Here is a 20,933-nt window from a genome sequence, read left to right as displayed (position 1 = left end):
GGTAAGGAGGATCCTTCGCCAATCGCCCCTTGTTAGGCTACCTCACTGACCACTTTAATCACAGCTCCATTGACCCAAGTGTCTGCCTCATCAAAAGAAACTGGAGTTCAGTGTCTGTTCTGGGAAAGGCAGAGGGAAAGGAAGGGGCTAGGGGGTGGAGTGGGGGTCAGAGCGGATGATGGTTTCCATGGTTTCAGCCTTCACTCTTTCCTAGTGATCCCTTCTTCCTCATTGGCAGCTAATTCCTCCCGCCTAGGTCCCGTTCATTGAAATTCACTTTTCTGGGGAAGACAAAGGCGCACATTATGTGACATGTTAAATCTTTCACCAGTTGAGGTCAATTGAGTTGAACCTGCTTACACCAGAATAGATTTTGGCCAATGGTGTATATGCGTGCGGCTCCACTTCGCTTCCAGTTTTCAGCCAATACTACTTGATTCTTACCAGTCAGTGCCACGCTGAATATGGCCTGTCCTAGATTTGTTGCCCTGAGAAACCATGACATTAAAAAGGTATAAATCCATCCTTTCCTTCTCTCTCACACACACTGCTTTCCACATGCCTGCTATGTCCCCCCCTTCAATCCTAGCAACATATTTAGGGGGTCCGTGTGTCCTGCCCTCTGTTTGAAGAGCTTTCATAGAGTAGTCCTCAGTCTGCTGTCCAGTTGATGGGCAACTTCAAGGTTTCTGCTGCTCTCCTTCCTTGGGGTTCTTTATCTTTAAACCAGACATGAACCAGGCAGCCCTTTCAAATATCTGTATATTTATTTGTTGAATTTGCAAAATAAATAAATAAGTATTTGAAGGCCGTCTGGTTTGAAGATGAAGAACCCTAACAAGAGAGAGCAGCAAAGGTCTTGAAGTTGCCCTTCAAAAGTTGGCACCTGGAGAGCAGAATGAGCACACACAATGCAGGCCACCTGGTAGTGCTATTTTTCTAGAAAAATAGGTGCCGGAACTCTTATAATTGCAATGGCACCCACCTGAGAGGTGCCAGAACTGAGTTTTAGTGAGTTCTGGTGAGTTTCAGCTGGGGGGGGGGGAGCCTTGCCGCCTGTCTTCCCCACTAGGGTGAAAAGTATTGAATTCCTATTTAAAGCATATTATTTTTAAATGTGCATCTATATACAGAAATTAGCATGTGCAAATTTTGTGCAAACCTACACCAAATTTTCTGCCTTTTGCGTTGCCTCTTTCTTGGAGACAATGTGCAACATAACTGGCCACCCTAATCAGATTATAATCAGATTATAGCTAGAAGGATCATCTCTAGTCCATGCCTCTCCAACAGGAGGATTTCCTAAAACTTAAATGCTTTATATTTTGTAGCAAAGCTGCATTTGCGTCCTTCCTGATTTCATCAGCTGTGCCTGGAGTACTAGGCTTGCCAGATGTCTTCGTTTAAAGGAGTTTCTGCTTATTTTCCTGATACAGTATTATAATCCCCTGAAAGAGAATCAATACCAGGGAAGGTCCTAGAACAGATAATTGAACAGTCGGTCTGTGAGCATTTGAGAAAAGGATGCTGTTATTACTAAGACCCAGCATGGGTTCCCCAGAAATAAGTCATGCCAGACCAATCTGATTTTTTTCAAAATGGAATTACAAACTTGGTGGATCAGGGAAATGTTGTGGACATGGTGTATCTTGATTTCAGTAAGGCTTTTGACAAAGTACCCCATGGTATTATCACAAGGGAGCTGGTAAAATGTGGATTGAACGTTGTAACGGTTAGGTGGATTTGTAGCTGCTTGACTGACCAAACCCAAAGAGTACTCATTAATGGTTCCTCGTCATCCTGGGGAAAAGTGACAAGTGGGGTGCTGAAGGGTTCGGTCCTGGGTCTGTTGTTGTTCAGTGTCTTGAATGAAAGAATTGAGGGGATGGTAATCAAATTTGCAGATGACACTGGGAGGGGTAGCTAATGCCGCAGAAGACAGAATCAGAATTCAAAATGACCTTAACAGATTGGAAAACTGGGCACAGGCTAACAAAATGAATTTCAATAGGGACAAATGTAAGGTTCTGCACTTAGGCGGGAAGAACCAGATGCACAAATATAGGATGGGGGGCACCTGGCTTACTAGCAGTACATGTGCAAAGGTTCTAGGGGTCTTGGTGGACCACAAGCTTAACACGAGTCAACAGTGTGATGCAGCAGCAAAAAAAGCTAATGCTTTTCTAGCCTGCATCAACAGAAGTATAGTGTCCAGATCAAAGGAAAGTAATAGTACCATTCCATTCTACCTTGTTCAGACCACACCTGGAATATTGTCTCCAGTTCTGGGAGCCACAATTTAAAAAGGATATCGACAAGCTAGAACGTCTGCAGTAGAGGCAAACCAAGATGATTAAGTGTCTGGAAACTAAGCCTTACGAGGAGCGCTTGAAGGAGCAGGGTATGTTTAGCCTGGAAAAGAGGAGACTGAGAGAAGATATGATAGCCATCTTCAAATATCTTAAGGGCTGGAAGAGGGAACATGCTTTTTTTTCTCCTACTCTGGAGGGTAGGACTCGAACCAATGGCTTCAAGAAAGGCGATTCTGACTAAACATTCAGAAAAAGCTTTCTGACAATAAGAGCTGTTCAGCAGTGGAACAGATGCCCACGAAAGGTGGTGGACTCTCCTTCCTTGCAGGTTTTTATGCAGAGGTTGGATGGCCATCTGTCATGGATTCTTTAGCAGAGATTCCTGCATTGCAAGGGGTTGGACTAGATGACCCTCAAGTTCCCTCCCAACTCTACAATTCTATGATTCTATGAAACCTACTTAGAATTAAATTCTTAAAAGGATCATTCGCTGTGCTGCAGTTTAATACTGCTTATTTCATCTAATGAGAATAACATATTGCCACAGCAGTATTCCCAAGCTCTCATACCCTACAAAGGAACTTATTATTTTATGTTACATTATGTTCTTTACATCTATCGGTCGTTTTCAACAAGCCATGTCCACCCAGTAAAGAATGTGAAAGTAACAATATCCTCCACCCAAATCTGTGGTAAGCTAGGGTTTGCTTTGTACTTCTAGAAGGCTTTTTTACTTTTAAACAAAAAGTAAACGCAAAGTGACTTACAATATAAAATTAGTGACACAACTATATATACACACACTTTAAATGCTATTAACTACACACACACACACACACGCCATTAAAATATGAATAGGATTAAATTTATCTTCTCTTTAAGAAACACAGGAGAAAATGGAGGTAGACAGTACCAGTTGGACAGACTGAAAACTGAACTCGTATTGTAAGTACTAAGCGTCTTGAAAAAATAATAATTCTGGTGTGAAGACCTCAGTAATGTTTACAAATACACAAACACAGCCCAACCTTTGGCTTGCTCCCAAAGCAGCACGTCCCCACAACTGGCTTGTGTTCAAGACTTGGCGTTGCCTCCCCAGAGTCATTGTAAGTCAAAGCAGAAGCCCAGAATATGACATAACACAGTTTTTTGCGCAATATTTTCATGCACTTTGAGGTACAGCAGAGCAAGGCTGGTAGTGCTGTCCCCATTACTTCAGTTACAAAAATATTATGCTCTGCCCTGCATTGAACCTTGAATAGTTTGTTTAAGAGATGAGCACTAACGTTTGCCTTCCCACCAGCACCAACTGATTTGATTCAGTAATGCTGAAGTGCCTGGATGGCTTTTATGTCCAATTCATAATGGGGAGTGGGAGAGAGAGAGACCCTTACTGGTACAGTGGTACCTCGGGTTAAGTACTTAATTCGTTCTGGAGGTCCGTTCTTAACCTGAAACTGTTCTTAACCTGAAGCACCACTTTAGCTAATGGGGCCTCCCGCTGCAGCCGCGCCGCCGGAGCACAATTTCTGTTCTCATCCTGAAGCAAAGTTCTTAACCTGAAGCACTATTTCTGGGTTAGAGGAGTCTGTAACCTGAAGCGTATGTAACCTGAGGTACCACTGTACTGGCCTGTGTGTAGATGCTTCACCAGGTCCATATAAGCTTACTGATAAAGATATGTATTCCAACACTGGCTTAATGAGACTTTGGAGTGTGTGTGTGTTGTGAATTTGAGGGGGTGTCCCTAACAACACAGCTTAGTAGTTTTGTAGTCACTGGCAGTTAGGCCCAGGCAGGCCTCAGAAGAAGCCAAGCCATGGTTCGGCCTTCTTCAGCTGCCTGGCTGATGCATTATTACAGAATCCAGCTGACTATTGCATTTCCCACATTGCATTACCAGCTTTTGACTTGGATGTTAGCTGCAGCTAGGATTTCAGTAGCCAAGTAATGGAAAACCTTAGGGGGAAATCTACATTTGTTTTTGTGGTGTAAGAACTTGTGGACTTCAGTTATTGCAGAGAGAAAAAATGCACATAAACTGCATTAGGATCCAAAATGCTTTTATGTCATCTGATGGGATTTTATTTCCCATACTTCAGGCTTAAATGCTCAGCAGTCACCATCCACACATGAACTCCAGGGCAGTGTACATTAGAATCAAATATCTCTGCAATATTAAAACAAAGGATTGAAAATACTTTATCAAAATAATTACTTTTGAAAAACAATAAACCAAAAACCAGCTAAAACAACACAATAGATTTAAAATCCGTTTAATGGGCTCTTAAAAGGTTCCTCTGCAAGAATATTTCAGTTCTGTTATCTGTCATAAAACTGGAACTATAGGAAATAGAATTGCTATTTTTTAGTGTGGACTGTGCCTCTTCAGCAATGGCCTCCGTTTCCCAGAGCTACCATGCAGACTGCTGGTGTACCAGGCAGAGTCTGTGTTCAGTTGTTTGTGGATTATGGGTATTGATTTCACTAGCCTAATTTCATGAGTGTACTGAGAAAGCTCCAGTTAGACATGACCTAAAGGACACTTGGACCTCTCACGATTATGCAATCACTTGTGTTGTTAACAGTCCCTTTGCTCTTGCTTAACCATTATAGTGTTTTCTAACAGTTCCCCACTGGAAGAAGCTCAACAGAAGCTTTTGGCATTACTCCCTCTCCATGCTGAGCAAAGATGTGGCCTGCTGAACGTCTGGCTGATGTGTGACCCTTGAAAACACAGGAAAGTTGAGTGGGGTGACAGCCTCAGTGTTCGCTGATCACCAAAGTCAGCTTTTAAAGAGCAAGAAGACTCCAAGCAATTTCTTATCTACTTGTTCAAATCAGTGCAAATATTTCCTGTACAAATACATTGCATTTATGCAGGAAGTAGCCATAGAAAACCAAGGCCATGTCAGAAACACCAAACAGAAAGAAGCAGCTGCAGGAGGGGAAGAACTAGGGAGAATTCAGAGCAATTCCTTCTGCGAGACTAGAAGATCTATAGAGTCACAGAGCTGGAAGGGACCATCTAGGGTCATCTAGTCCAACCCCTGAAATGCGGGAATCTTTTGCAAAATTATTTCTAGTGTGGAAATGGGAAAGTGCTGATACAGTCAAAAGGATATAAATTGGGTTTGCAACCATTGTGAGTCATTCAGTATATGAATATCAACTTCTATTTTTAAAATAACACGTCTCCAGTCCTTATCAATGCAAGGGGAGGCTCATCAAAGCATGTATACAAAGCCAATGCTGTTTTTTAAAGTGACAAAATAGCGGCTACAATACCCCTTCATCCCTGTCATTCACGGACTTTTAGGAATTATTTATAATATATATAATTAAATAGTTTTTGCATTCTGTCTTGTGTTAGAGCATGCATCTACCCACAATTGTGAAAAGAATGGACCAAAAGGAGAATGGCTACCCGTTCTGCTAAGCTGTTCTACAGTGATATTGGTGCTGGAATCAGAGGCAGTTTTAGGGTAGTGCGACCGGTTCAGCCACACTGGGCACCAGCGCCACAGGGGGCACCACAACAATGGTGTAGAACAGAGTGCAAGAGGCGGGGGGAGCACGAACTGTAGCGTTGCACAGGGTGCTGCTAACATTTGATAGCCCAAAGTCCACCACTACTGGAATGTATCACTGGGGTTTCTGAATGTATTACACAAAAAACAACATGCACACATGGCATGTTTTGTTTTATCACATGGAAAGGTCCTTTGTTTATGTCTCCGTCTATAGTCCCTTTTCAAAAGCAGATGTTATCATTAACGCTTATGCTTACGCAATGTCCAAAGCCCTTGAACTCAAGACCTAGCTTTGTGGGATTAGAAAGTGGGGGCCCTTAGAACATCACTCAGTTGTTTGGAATGTAGCTGCAGAAATGCAACAAGGTTGCTCAATAAAAGTAGGGTATACTGATTATACAGCACTCTGTGTTTTGAGAACAGAGTTGTACATTTTGTGTTTGCATGTGTGAAACAGTCATATGCTATCCATTGTGGAGGAGAAAACGAATGGAAGAAGAAAATGGAAAATTAACAAACATTGAATCTTGGTAACAGAACTATCACAGCATCACACACATAAAAAAAAAAATCATCTCATCACTGACATATTATCTCATGAAACAACACAAACTGTCAAATAGACAGGCCCTGTTCTCAGCTTTGGAATTACTCATTACCTGTTTGGAGAGGTGGGGAGCCTTAGTCCAGGCTCTTCACACACACACACACACACACACACACACACACCACAAACACAGCTGGAGGGATGCCTTGGTTCAGTTCCCTATCCCAGACAGGTGGGCACACAAAGCTGGAGAAGAACCTAGGTTCAGTTCCATTTTCTAAACAGGTAGACAACATCAGCTAAAAGATGTTAGTGGGTACTTCTGTCATCTTTCAGTGCTGAATGCATAGTTTCTCCATCATAGTTTGGAACCAGATACCCAACTCTAGGGACCCCATGGGGCATACAGAATGTACCCATGGAAGTCTGTGTGATTTGTTTGTTGGTTTGTTGGTTTACTAAAAGGCATGCCAGATTCAGTAGCAGATGATGTGGCAGAGCAACAGCATTCACCTGGCCTCCAACTGCATTATTGCTGCTTATGGGGAGGTAGAGGAGTGAGTGCAAAGGGACAGTGAGTTGGCACCATGCCCCTCCCCTTCTATCTCTCCAAAGATCAAATTAGCCCCATTGCCCCCACCATGTTGTGCACTACTCATCAGATTCAGGCAGGGGGAAATGAGAGAGGAGAGATAATGCATACATTTTGTGAAAGAACTTGAACTTCAGTTTGGGAGGGGGGGGACCTACATTTGAAAGGGAACAATACCTGCTGTAAATGGCTAAATATTCCAAATTGTATAAATTCTTATATCTCAGGGAAAATTGGCATATGTGATATACTCCCATATCTTAACAAGAGCTGAAAGCAATTGGTAGAGGAATTCACACTTCATTCCCAAAATTTCAAGTTTTCAGATGTCCGAAGGCACAAAGACAGACAATCCCAACGAGAACAAAAAGCGGGAGGCATCTAAAGAAACCAGTGGGGCTGCATATGGAGCCTGTAGGTGAGCTGAGATGTAAGAAAGGAATGTATAAGAAATAGAAGAAAGGATAAACCACAAAGGAAGAGTACACATAAGTGGTAAACAGTTTCAGGGAGAAGGTCAGCTCAGAATGAACTCAAGCTTGCAAGGAAGGTTAAAAATATTGACAGAGATTTCTTCGGCTATGTTTGAAGCAAAAGCAAATAAATAGTAGGTTCCTTGGGGGAAAGAAGATGGTGAAATCCTATTGGGTGACAGAGAGAAGGTAGAACTGCTCAGCACCTACTTTGCCTCTGTCTTCACCCAAAAGGAAAACAGTGCCCAACATGGTGATAACAGAATAAACAATGTATGGAGGGAGCTGCAGCCCCAAGATAGGAAAAGAGGTGGTAAGGGAACACCTAGCTACCTTAAATGAATTCTAATCTCCAGGGCCTGGTGAGCTGCACCCAAGAGTACTAAAGGAGCTTGTGGATATAATCTCAGAGCCTCTGCTTAAAGACTTTGAGAATTCTTGGAGAACAGGTGAAGTCTCTGTAGACTGGAGATGGGCAAATGTTGTCCCCATCATCAAAAAGGTGGGCAAAGAGGACCTAGGTAACTAGTGACTGGTCAGGTTGATGTTGATACCAGGAAAGGTCCAAGGACAGATAATTAAACACTCGGTCTGTGAGCACATAGGAAAGGAAGCTGTGATTACAAAGACCCAACATGGGTTTCTCAAAAACAAGTCATGCCAGATAAATCTCTTTTTTTATTATTATAGTCTTGTAGAGAAGCTGGTAAAATGTGGACCAGATAACTGTTAGGTGGATTTGTAGCTGGTTGACTGACTGAACCCAAAGAGTGCTAATTAACAGTTCTTCATCATCCTGGAAAAAACTGACAAATGGAGTTACAAAGGGTTCTGCCCGTTGTTGTTCAACATCTTTGTAAATGACTTGGATGAAGGAACTGAGGGGATGTTCATCAGATTTGCAGTTGGCACCAAACTGGGAGGGGTAGTTAATGCCACAAAGGCAGAATTGGGATTCAAGATCACCTTAACAGACTGGAGAACTGGGTCAAAATTAATAAAATGAATTTCAATAGGAACAAATGTAAGGTTTTACACTTAGCCTAATATGAGATAGGTGACACCAGGCTTGCCAGTAGTAAATGTGAAAAGGATCTAGGGGTCTTAGTAGACAACAAGCTTTACATGAGTCAACAGTGTGATACAGCAGAAAACGAAAAAAAGACCCTTGATCATCTTGGTTGCCCTCCTTTGCACACATTCCAGCTTGTCAATATCCTTCTTAAATTGTGGTACCCAGAACTGGACAGAGTACTCCAGGTGTGGTCTGACCAAGGCAGAATAGAGCAGAACTATTACCGGTACTTCCCTTGATCAGGACACTATACTTCTGTTGACTGCCTCACTTTTTCTTCCCTCTGTTTTCCGCTAAACTATCAAGCAGTGACTTAATTGCATAGCTGGCACCTTCTTTTTACTAGCAGACACGATACATAGTATGGCTTGGGTGCTGTTTTTTTAAAGATAAAGCATCCTTGCTATACACCTGAATGGACTCGGCTCCTAATGTTTTACCAGCTTGAGTGGAAATGGGTGATTGTTAGAACTGTGACTGAGATTTGGTTGACAGGGATCACGTTTCTGTGTGCATTTACATTCCTTGGAAACTGGAGTTCTGATCTTGTGTCTGGAAAAATGTCTGACAATAAGCATCAGCGTGGTACTGAGAATATCATTATGAAGTCTGCAAGCATAATTTTTGGCAAGCTTGATAGTCATTTCCCCATTTTCACTGCTTCTTCTTTTTTGTCCTTACAAAAATATTTGCTTCTGCTCTTGCTCATATTTTTGTAGCTGCTGTATGTTTAAGCTGACAGGATCAAAATCAGGGATGTGTTCATAGTAAAACGTTTTGTAAAACTATTGAGAAGGAATGCCTAGAGTAACAGATGAACACACTTACTACAATTCACAAAGCCCACTCAAGAATATAGTTGGCTCTTTGTAGGAGGATGAGGTGTTGTGCCATGTGCCAGATTGGGATCACTGTGTGTGCTATAGATGCTCCTTGTATTGGATGGCCATGGGAAAGTCATACAGGGTTCCAGTGAAAAGTCCCTCCCCTGGCTAATTTTTAAATGGCAACGATTTTTGTAATCACTGTGTGAGTCTCAAAAGCAGGAATTCCTGGGAGGTAATTGGCTTTGTCGGTCTGTTGAGTGCACCCGGCCTTGATCTCTTCAATTACTGCATGCACGTACCTTCTCTCGCACCAACATGCCACGAAAAGGGAAGCCTGCTGGCTTGCTGAATGGGGGACATGTGCTCAGAAAAGCACAACTCTCCTGTGATCTAATCTGGTGCATGAGAGAATGGGCAATGCCTGCAAAGGGGTGTCAGACCCTTGGCAGTAAATTCAGCAGATGGCTGGTGATACTGTGCCCTCTCTGGCCACACAGGGAGGAAGTGGGAGCTGTCATCACAAACATTCAAACCAGAATCAATAATCCTGAGATAAGGGAGCTCAGAAAGTTACAGGATTTATTCCTCAGGCCCCAACATTTCCATTTCATCTGTCTTCTGGGACCCTTTGAGCCAATGCAAGGCACATACCAATGAAACCATGGGTCCTGTTTTCCTTAAATATGCTGGGATCAATAACTTCAAAAGTGGACTAAGTCATAACATTTCAATAAAATAGCCAAATTTTACATGGACAGCAGTGCCCATTAAGTGCTCGCAAATGGTATTTTTCCACCAAATTGTGTTCTGCTCTAGTTGTGTCAGCCATTCCAATCAGGCCAAAGACACACCAAGTTCAGCATTCAGTGGCCAGTGAGATGCCTATGGGATGCCCACAAGTAGGATCTCAGCACAACAGCTCTCTCCCAGCCCGTGAATCCCATCCATTTTTTCTGCTTCTATTCTTGCCAGCAAACCTCTCTTTCTAACAGTACACACAGGAAGGGAGGTGGTTCTAATTTACTTTAAAAACATGCCAACAGTTAAATAGTACAAAAGTCACACCTTAGTAAAACTACACCCACATCCCAAACATTTTCACACCGATAGAATCTGGCATCAGAAAGAGCAATATTCACAAAGCAGTGGAAGAACATGTCAGCCTCCCAGGTCACTCTGTTATGCTCTTAAAGTGACATTCTTGAGCAAAGGAATTTCAAAGGGAGACTTCAGCCTGAAACTGCTGAATTACTATTTACCAAGAAGCTCAATTCTTTTACCCCTTGCCTGACCTGAGATAGCAGGTTGTTATCCCACACCAGGTGCTAATTAGCTGACCAATGTCAAGATTTTCAGAGAGGTGGCTCTGTTAGTCTGTTGCCGCAAAAAGAATGCAAAATCTTGAGGCACCTTAAAGATTAATGTTCTTACAACATAAGCATTCATGGACTAGAGCCCATTTTATCATGATGTGTAATCCTCAGGTATAGATAGATAGATGGATAGATAGATGATAGATAGATATAGATATAGATAGATAGATAGATAGATAGATAGATAGATAGATAGATAGATGATAGATAGATAGATAGATAGATAGATAGATAGATAGATAGATAGATGATAGATAGATAGATGATAGATAGATAGATAGATAGATAGATAGATAGATAGATGATAGATAGATAGATGATAGATAGATAGATAGATATAGATAGATGATAGATGGATGATGATAGATAGATGATAGATAGACAGATGATAGATAGATGATAGATAGATAGATAGATAGATAGATAGATAGATAGATAGATGATAGATAGATAGATATAGGTAGATATCACCTATGATTGAGGGAAAGAGTTGTAAGCAGTGAGGCCAAAGGAAACTGAAATGCAGGTAAGTCACAGAGAGCGACAATTCAATTAGGGCTAGAATTATGCAAAACAATAATAACAACCCTTTATGACAGCAATGATAAGTGAGACAATAATCAACTTGCCCAGCTGTGACATGGCTGCAGTTATGGTATATACACAACCTCATTCAACAAACATTTTCAAGAACATCCTTTTGATACATGATTTGGAATCATGTTAAAATAGGGACAAATCCAATTCAATGCATGCCAAGATGAATCTGGGGAGACTGAACCACTTTCAATGAACTTCCATCATGGAACACAAACCATCACCCATGTGACCTCCTTATCTTCATCAAGGTGTGCCTTCAGGCCATTTCTTGGGACAGCACTGCTAGCATATTGGAATTATTTGAAATTCAATAGGATTGTAAATTCAAACACTGTTGCGCCTCAAATTAGTCTCCTGCCCACCCCGCACCGTGCCTTATATTTTTGGCACACATTTCTTTGCTGCTATCATCATTCCTCCTGCTTTCTTTCCATTCACTGGACACTTTTTCCAATTTGGTTTTTGGTTTCTGAGAGAAAATTGGAGGAGGGGGGCAAAATGGTCTTGGAAACTACCTAGCAACTGTGGTTCACCATTCGAACTCTGGTGTCTTTCATCTGGTCACTATCCATTGCTATCTGATTCCAGGCATATTTTGGAGATAGAGGCTGGATTTCATACTCCCTCTGTTCCTTTAATTGGATTCAGCATCCCCCAGGCAGGAAGGGATCTGTGGGGCTTGTAAATTCTCTCCTGGCATCCCGAGGGAGTATCTCATCCAGTAATTGAGTGAGCTTTCCACGGACAGTTTCTAATAAGAAATTAAAGAGCAATGCAACCTCTAACAGGGGCATGGGCAACCCCCAGCAATATAAACACTGGTTTGCAAATGTTGTCTCCGAGTATTGCCACATGTTCTGCAGACACCGAGCTAAAAGGGATCGCCTCAGCTATTTTCACTGTAGGCAGAGTGGCCATCTGCTCTGGAAGGTTTGTGTCAGGAGAAGAATACATGACTGTGCTCATTCGTCTGTAAATCAGGCCTGTCCCTGACACTTGCCATAGGTCTGTTTTCTATATACCCTTATGAGGACAGTTTGACATTGCCCATACTGAGGAAGAAGAAGAGGCCTGCGTGTTCTGCCAACAGATCCCAGGCTGAGATAAAAGTCAGGGAGAAACAGGCCTAGCTCTCTTGCAGAGGGACAACAACTCAGGAGCAGAGCACATGCTTTCCCTGTGGCATCAATCCCTGGCACCCCCATTTTAAAATGCTCAGGGAGCAGGTAATGGGTGAGAGGAGGATCTACCTGAGACCCCAGAGAGGCAGGGCCAGTCCTGATAGACAATACCATGCCAGAAGCTAATCACCATGGCATCAGCTGATTGGCAAATGGGCAGCCCTGCCCACCTGCCAATTTTGGCCTGCCAGGGCTGGGGGAGTATGTGCTGTTATAGAGGGGGAAATGTTGCCACACCTCAGTGCCAGACTCCCCTGACTGATGCCGGCCTTAGCAGAGAATAGCATTCTCAGAGAAAGCCATCAGTCCCTCTAATGTGTAATTACATGCCTATCAGCAGAATGGGGCCATCCAAAAATAAGAATGTGTTTTCTACATATTCAGGGGACTCCAAAATATGTAAAATTAAACGACGGGGCTGTGTTCTTTTATTAAACCAGCAAACCGACCCTGTGAGCTTCCAGGACCTGTGGAATATTAAGGACACACCAGAAAAATCTGGAGGGAGCACAGATGCAGCAAAGTATATTCACTGGTGGGCAAGCTGTGCCCCTCATGTCAAGATCGCTGAAAGAGAAATAACAGTGTATGTTATTGGTAAAGCCCTGCAAAGGAAGCAGGGCAAGTGGGAGGCAAGTTGCTTGTTATGGGGGGCGCTTGCCCCCTGTGCCCCCCTCTGGTTCCACCCATGCTTAAGGTCATTGAATTAAGGTAAAACTAAAGTAATTAATCTTGTTGCCTGAAGAAGGAACTTCCTGTTTTGCACTGCTACCTTTGGTTAATGGTGGAGGACACGCTGCTGCCCAATCATTCACACCTATGCTAAAATCTGAGATCTCTCCATTGTTTTCTATGGACAGCTTTCTCTTTAGCTTTGGGGGAGAAGCAAAACAAGTAACAGATTGGGCAGGCCCTATTCCACCATTCCAGAAATGCCTGTGGGTGAATAAAGCCTGGAGGGGACCTTTTGCACCCAGCATCTGCTCCCCAACATACTCAACCCCTCCAGCTCCACCATGACCTTTGAGCACTGAGGGAGAAATTGGCTTGCCTGTGCATATGGAGAGCTTATAAAATATTTGAGCTGAGCATGGTGGTCAGGGAAGGATGCACACCATAGGTTTTAAAAAAAACCTCTACTCCCCTCTTTCTATTCCCACACGGAGCTATATAATAAAGCTGTAAAGAGCTCAGGTTCCCACAGTGGAGCCCATAGCTCACAGGTTTTGCACACGAAAGGTCTCAGGTTCACTCCCTGGCTTCTCCAAGTAAGGCTGGGAAAGACTCCAGTTAGAAATCCTGGAGACCTGCTGGTAGTCAGAGCAGCCAATACTGAGCTGGATGGACCAATGGTCTGTCTTTGTCCATGGACTCATCCACAGTTAGATACCTTCTAATACGATGAGATCCAAATCTGGGGTGCCATCTTCTGGGTCCACACTCCCATGCAGGTCACGTGACCCACGCAAGATCGCCGCTCCAAAAAGCACTTTTTCAGGGCAGCAATCTTGCATGGCACCCCATAAAACACATTTTTTGGTGCCATACCCAGAAAAAGTGCAGCCCGAAATCGCATGAGATCACAACGGCCATCTTTGCTGCTGTCCTATCGTGAGAGAAAACAGGGTGTCCCATTTTTTCTGAGCCAGTTGATGGATATGCCCTTACCTTTTGTCCCATGCTTTCTAGGCACAGGCCTGCACTTTAAAGTGCCATATCTGAGCGCTTTTGGTTGTTGTTGCCCTGCTCCTTGCCCCAGGAAAACCTGCTCTTTAATGCTGAATTGGAACAAAATGGCAATTCAGGTTATCCACAGGTTGCCGCTAGGTCCGATTCAGCAGTAAAGAGCAGGTTTTCATAGGGAAAGTGCCGGAGGTGTTGCCACATTTTTGTTGCAGTCTCCCCCTTGTGCTTCACTAATGGGAACATTTCCCAGATGGTTAAACCATCCATACAGAGTAGAGTAGAGATACTGAGAGAGGATAGAAGCCCTAGCTAATACTGGGCCAGTTTATTTTACATGAGAGCACTAGTTTTGGAGTCTTTTTAGCTCCTTTTTTAAAGCACTGCTCTTTACTCCAGTGAGTTTTACTATCTGTCATAACGAAGGCTGGTATTGATGCCATACTCTCACCGCTCTGCTCCTCACAAGGTCTGAAATCATTACGGTCTAATTATACAGAGCCTTTCTCTTGCTTTCAATTCACTTTTCAAAAGGCCTCGTGGCTTAGCCCAGTCAGGCTGCTGTTTTTTCTCTCTCTTTCTCCCTTGCCTTCATCTCCCCTTTGTCTCCAGCGCAATAGCTAAGGGGCCTAATGAAAAATAAACAAGGCAATGAAGGCTATCCTTAGCAAATGAAAGGAAACAAGATTCACAAATGGGGTTGCAAACATGTGGCTGTCACCATACTCAATGGCTCTCTGCTCCCAAAACTCCCTCTGCCTTCCCCACAAAGGCCAAGAAGAAGCTATTCAGCTTTGCAGTTGGTCCTCCTAAAATGGAGGAAAGTGACCTCTTCAGCATTTACCAAGCAAATGGTATGGACAAATGGATCTGAGGGGTTGTGGGGGGTTTTTACTATGGAGAACCATCTTCAGATAAACTCCAAGCCAATTATACTCTCCCCAATGTAAGACATGGGTGAGCAGACGATAGGTCAGTTTCTGAGTGAATTTCAGTATCTTGATTAGGATTTCTGACTCCCAGTTGTTCAGCAATAACAAATCGATACTGCTGAAGTTAAGCCAGAATGGGGTGCAGCTAAGGGTGCATTTTAGTGTGGGGAAACTGTGAACTTCATTCCGTTCTGGTACTCAAAATGAATTCCTGGACTCCGAATTTCTATTTTGCATCAGACTCCAGTTCACAGCTCTTATGAATCAAATAAAAATCATAGTAGACTGAAAAAACCTGCAAACCTTCCAACCCCTGACATGAGGCATCAATTGCACCCTTCGTTCCAGTGAAAGGAGCTGGGCTACAAAACTGATGTTGCAAATGCTGTTTAGTAAGAGGGCGGTGGTAGCAGACAGCGGCAATAAAATCAATGTTCAGTGAGAGAAAACATAAATAAAACTCTGAAAAGGACTCTATCAATGTCTTCTCATGGAGATCAGTCAGTGCAAATACATCTAATGCTATATTTCTGTTTCTCCAAAAACGAATATGAGTTGCAGAAATATACTCACATCTTTAATAAAACAAGAGGTCACTTGCGTTTTCTCATTGCTTCATGTACTGGGTTAGATCTAGAGATGTCCTTCCACAAGGAGAAGGCCTCTTCCACATCCATGAGGACTTTTTCTGACTTAGTACAAGATCCATGCATGAAAACATTCTTTGTATTCTTGTTTTATATACAGTGGTACCTTGGGTTACATACGCTTCAGGTTACAGACTCTGCTAACCCAGAAATAGTGCTTCAGGTTAAGAACTTTGCTTCAGGATGAGAACAGAAATCATGCTCCGGTGGCGCGGCGGCAGTGGGAGGCCCCATTAGCGAAAGTGGTGCTTCAGGTTAAGAACAGTTTCAGGTTAAGTACAGACCTCCGGAACGAATTAAGTACTCAACCCGAAGTACCACTGTATTTTAAATAAATTTAAAACACATCACTGCCCCAATGGGTAGTATTATTATTAGTATTATTATTTGCAAGACAGGAAGTCAGTTCTCTCCTGATATAGATTATAGGCAGGGGATGCAAAAACTAGGATCACTTGCGAGAGAAAAGTTCCTTCCTGACACTGTAAAACCTACATCATTTCCCCCTCTTTAAATTAATACTGGCCCAGGTTCCCTAATCAGAAAATAAAGGCTCTTGTGATAGTGAATAGCAAGGGAAGTACAGCATGGAAGAAGATGATTAGGGCAGCATGAAGGACTTGCAGCATTGTTCGTAGGAAGAGATAAGTGACCAAAAGGTCCAGACCTGCTAATCCCACCTCCCTTCAATAGCTCTAAATCTATCACTAAAAAATTCAGCATTGATCTGTTAGAGAGGTGGGTGGCCTGAGGCATGAATGAAACACTTCACTCTTAAAGCAGTCATGAGTCTCTGGACTGCAGGACTAGAAAGGTGTCAGCAAATGTCAGCCGTAATTCACACACCTACGCCAGGCCCTCCAGTTTGCAGACTCCTCTTGGGTGGTGCCACTGGCCTAATCGAACAGTTATATCTAGAATATGCACATATTAGTACTGATGAGACTCTTAATTCTACAAAATTATTATAATTGACGGTGCACTTTTTTAAAGGGTAATTTTATCCCAGTGGAACAGATAACAGGGTGCTTCCGGACAAGTGTCTATTTGCTCCCATGCAGTTTTCCCCAGCATTCACACAATATTGCTGGCATTTTGTTAGCCCCAAGCCTGTTGCCCACACCCTATTTGCATCCTATTTACAAAATTAGAAGAACTGCTTGTTTTTGTAAAGCTATGCTGGTGACAATGAATTATATTCCTATTTCTGCAAACCTCTTTTTGCAATTAGGAATAAATTTGGAAATCAAGGAAACAGGAATGTCAGAAAATGGCTTTGCATAGCTTAAAACTACTTAAGGGGGGGCAAGAGTAAAAAAAGTTTCCCAGAATGACAATGCATTGGGGCAAGGCAGGGGTTGATGTTGCTGCTATTGACCAAATTATTCGAATTTCTGTATTTTTAAAAGCCATTTGAAAAGCCCTGACTATGTTGATGCAGTACAGCTGGGGAATGTTCAGATTTCCAAAGAAGCAAAATGTAAACACTTTTTTAAAGTTCCCAATGGCAGGTGTATATGGAGGTGGAAAGTATAATGCTTGGGATGAGTGATGTTGCAGACAGTAGCCAACAGGTGGTTATGCCACACAGCCACTATCCACACAACACTTCATACTGGAATAGATCCAGTAGCTGGGTGAGAAATTGTGTTTTCCCAATGACAAATTACTGTGGCTTCAGTGCTAGGAAAAACTGCAATATCCCTGCAGTAAAATGCCTGAAGCAACACTATCTCTGCAGTAGATCATATGGAGAAACAAATAAACAGTCTATGGGAAGAACCTCCTTGGATATCGGTGGATATACTAACTTTTCCTAATTGGGAATTATCTTGTTTTCTTACAGAGGTTGCCTAATCTGTGAACAGAAGTACTTTACAGGGTCACATAAAAATCCAAACCTTTGTAGCTTCCCAGAAGCTTTCTAAAATTAGTAATGCCGCTGCATCCAATTTTCAATTCATTTAAGGTAAAATCTCTGTTCTTTTGCAGAGACTTTCAGTCTTTGGCTGAGCCTAAATCCAGAAGAAGAAAGTCTTGTTCAAGGCATCACAAGTATGACTAAGAACAAGTGATGTAAGATCAAGTGATAGCAAACGGATACAAGTGATGACACTCCCATCTATGGTCCATGGCACAGAACATCAAGCAATTTAGTGTACCATGGCCCCTGGGTACAAAATTTGCAATAGAGGAAAGGCCCAGTAAACCCAAATTGCCAGGGTGAAACCAATATATTTTGCCACCTGAGGCAAAATAAAAGAAAAAAGAAAAAAGGAGGCTCCTCCTAGATATAGAAGCTCAATGACCTGACAATTTAACTATTTTTATTCCCTTTATCTTTGCAAACTGTTTAGAGGCTATTGTAGTTAAGCAGTATATAAATTGTTGAAAGAACTCAACAAAAATAATCCAGCCTGGAGGTTACCAGCACATGGATGACAGTGACCAGACTATGAAGTCCAACTACCATCATCACAAAATCCAGCCACGCTCAGCAGGAAGAAAACTGCTGAATCTGTTTATTCTTCCAGATCTCTCCCTTACCTACTCCCCCAAGTAAAAGTATTCTTATTTCCATCAGTGACTTTGCAGCTGACGTCTGTCCTCCTGAGTCTGATAATGGTGCAATGTAGGAGGGTCGATCATCCCTTCCTTCCTACTGGCAACACAAGGGAGCTCCATCTGTTCTGTTCTTCCATCAGATCAGAAAGCTAACTGACTCTCTCTTCAACCAACAGGCTAACACATGGGTAGGCAAACTAAGGCCCAGGGGCCGGATCCAGCCCAATCACCTTCTAAAGCTGGCCCACAGACGGTCCAGGAATCAGCGTGTTTTTACATGAGTAGAATGTGTGCTTTTATTTAAAATGCATCTCTGGGTTATTTGTGGGGCATAGGAATTCGTTCAATTTTTCCCCCCAAAATATAGTCCAGCCCTCCACAAGGTCTGAGGGGCAGTGGACCAGCCCCCTGCTGAAAAAGCTTGCTGACCCTTGCGCTAACACTTTGTAAACAGTAAATATTTAGACTTCTTTTTGGGATGATTGAAGAGAGGCAGTGTGGTGTACAAGTTAGAGTGCTGTACTAGAACCTTGGGAAACCAGGGTTCAAACCTCAACTCAGCCTCTTAGCCTAACCTACATCAAAGGGTTCTTGTGATTATCAGATGAGGAGAGAGCCATGTACACCACTTTGAGCTCTTGGAAGGAAAGGTGGGATATAAATGCATCCCCTCTCATATGCCAACCTGCCCACACAGAGTTCTAAATCATTCTGGGAGAGCCAGCTTCCTTCTGGAGAGCCTCAGTCTCAATGCATGGAGTGTGGTGGGGGCAGGTTATTAGGAATGCAAGTGGAAGGGGCAGGGGGACACAAGCATGTCCTCAATCTTTCCCCTCACACAATGGGAAATGTGTGAGGAGAACACAGGAATAGGACTATAGCAGTACCACAGGCTGCTCCTCTTGCTTTTCACAGTCCCTGGCCCCTCTGTTTACATTTTTTCTTCCTATCCCTGTGAATATGCATATACACATTATTCTGTATTTACAAACTGGGAGTTCTTCTGATGAAAACTTATGCCACACAAATCTGTTTGTCTTTAAGGCACCACAAGACTTCATTGCTTTTGTTGTGACAAGTTAGCACAGCTTCCCCTCTGGAAGTTGTAATATAAGAATGGTGATGTGGTGCATATCATCCCCCCAAATCATGTGAGAAAACAACAACAGCAACATGTGCATTGACTTTCCAGGATATATGCTGCCTAAAAATGTAAACTTAAGTGTTCATTCCGAGATCATTAGCATATATGCACATTTTTGAGCATGAGCATGGGCCATTATGAACCAAAACATAATGAAAGCATTGGTCCTCTGAGGGTACAGATGTTGAAGGGCTTGCTGGATCTGTGATGAGGCAGGCACAGACTCCAGAAGATGTTCACATGTCCCACAACCCTTGTAACTATAAGCACGGCTTCCACAAGGCAGTATTTCACAAGGAGAATCTGGCTTTCCTGGAAACTCTGGACCTCCCATCATAAAAGCACTTTGCTGTAGATCGCTGCTTGTTTCACAGATGGATGAGTTTTGGACACAGGGCTGGCAGGAACCCTGCAAACATTTGCAAAGATTAAAAAATGAAGGGTTGTTGGAGCAGTTCTACGATGACAAGCAAAAGAAAGAAAGAAAGAAAGAAAGAAAGAAAGAAAGAAAGAAAGAAAGAAAGAAAGAAGAGATTGGAAATGCCAGATTATTGGCAAAATAAGCAAGAAAGTTCTTGGAAAATGCATAAAGAGAAGGAGGATCCCCTTCCCCAGGTGGGTCGTTGACATTGTTTTCCTTGTCTGACTGCCTGGTTACTTTGAGGTCAAAACGCTGAGTATCCAGGGCAAAGAGAAAAGCAGGACCCATCATTTTAATGCATACACAAAAAGTCCAAGGGCCTTGAAGCCAGAATTTTGCTAAGAGAGTTCAGAAAGGAAACCCTTTCCCCCAAAGTGGCTCGTTATAACTACTGAGTGGCTTGGAAGTTGGCCACTGTAATGCAACATGCTCTCCATACAAAAGGCAGAGTCATCCAGTCTACTGATTTTACTAGAGTCCATCATATGGTGAGTGAAACAGTAAATTGTGCATCATGACCCAGAAGGGACCTTTTCTGGCAAGGAACCAAAGAAGGCTATAAGTCTGGAGCTGGAGACTTTCATGCCTGCCAGTAATCTTGCAAAAAGAAGAAAGAAACCCACCCACCCCCCTCTCTTACTGGCCACTCCTATATCTTCTACACTGCTCAGCATCTGTCAATCACTTGACAAGTCAGGAAATACTGAAGTGCACCTACAGAACCTTAGCTCAGCCCTGGCATTCTCCCCAGCAAGGGGCGTTTATCATGTGCTCTCTCTTCCCCTCCCCCCCCCACTTTCTTTTACTGAGAGGAGATGTTTCTGTACTTTGCTGAATGTTTCTGGAATGCACACTTTGTCCTGAACAAACTTCCAGCAGTGTACAAACTCTTCCCTTCCTACCCACTGCCCACCACCTTGCTGTGTGGGTCAGCCCCCAATTACTCTTTCCACAATCGTCCTAGGAAACTGTGGTCCCCCAGATGTCGTTGGACTACAAATCCTATCCATTAACTTCTATTATTTTCT

Source organism: Podarcis raffonei, chromosome 3 (assembly GCF_027172205.1).
Source record: "Podarcis raffonei isolate rPodRaf1 chromosome 3, rPodRaf1.pri, whole genome shotgun sequence".
NCBI classification, from domain to species: domain Eukaryota; kingdom Metazoa; phylum Chordata; class Lepidosauria; order Squamata; family Lacertidae; genus Podarcis; species Podarcis raffonei.
The sequence above is the reverse complement of the archived record's forward strand: the minus strand, read 5'-3'. Positions refer to the sequence as shown.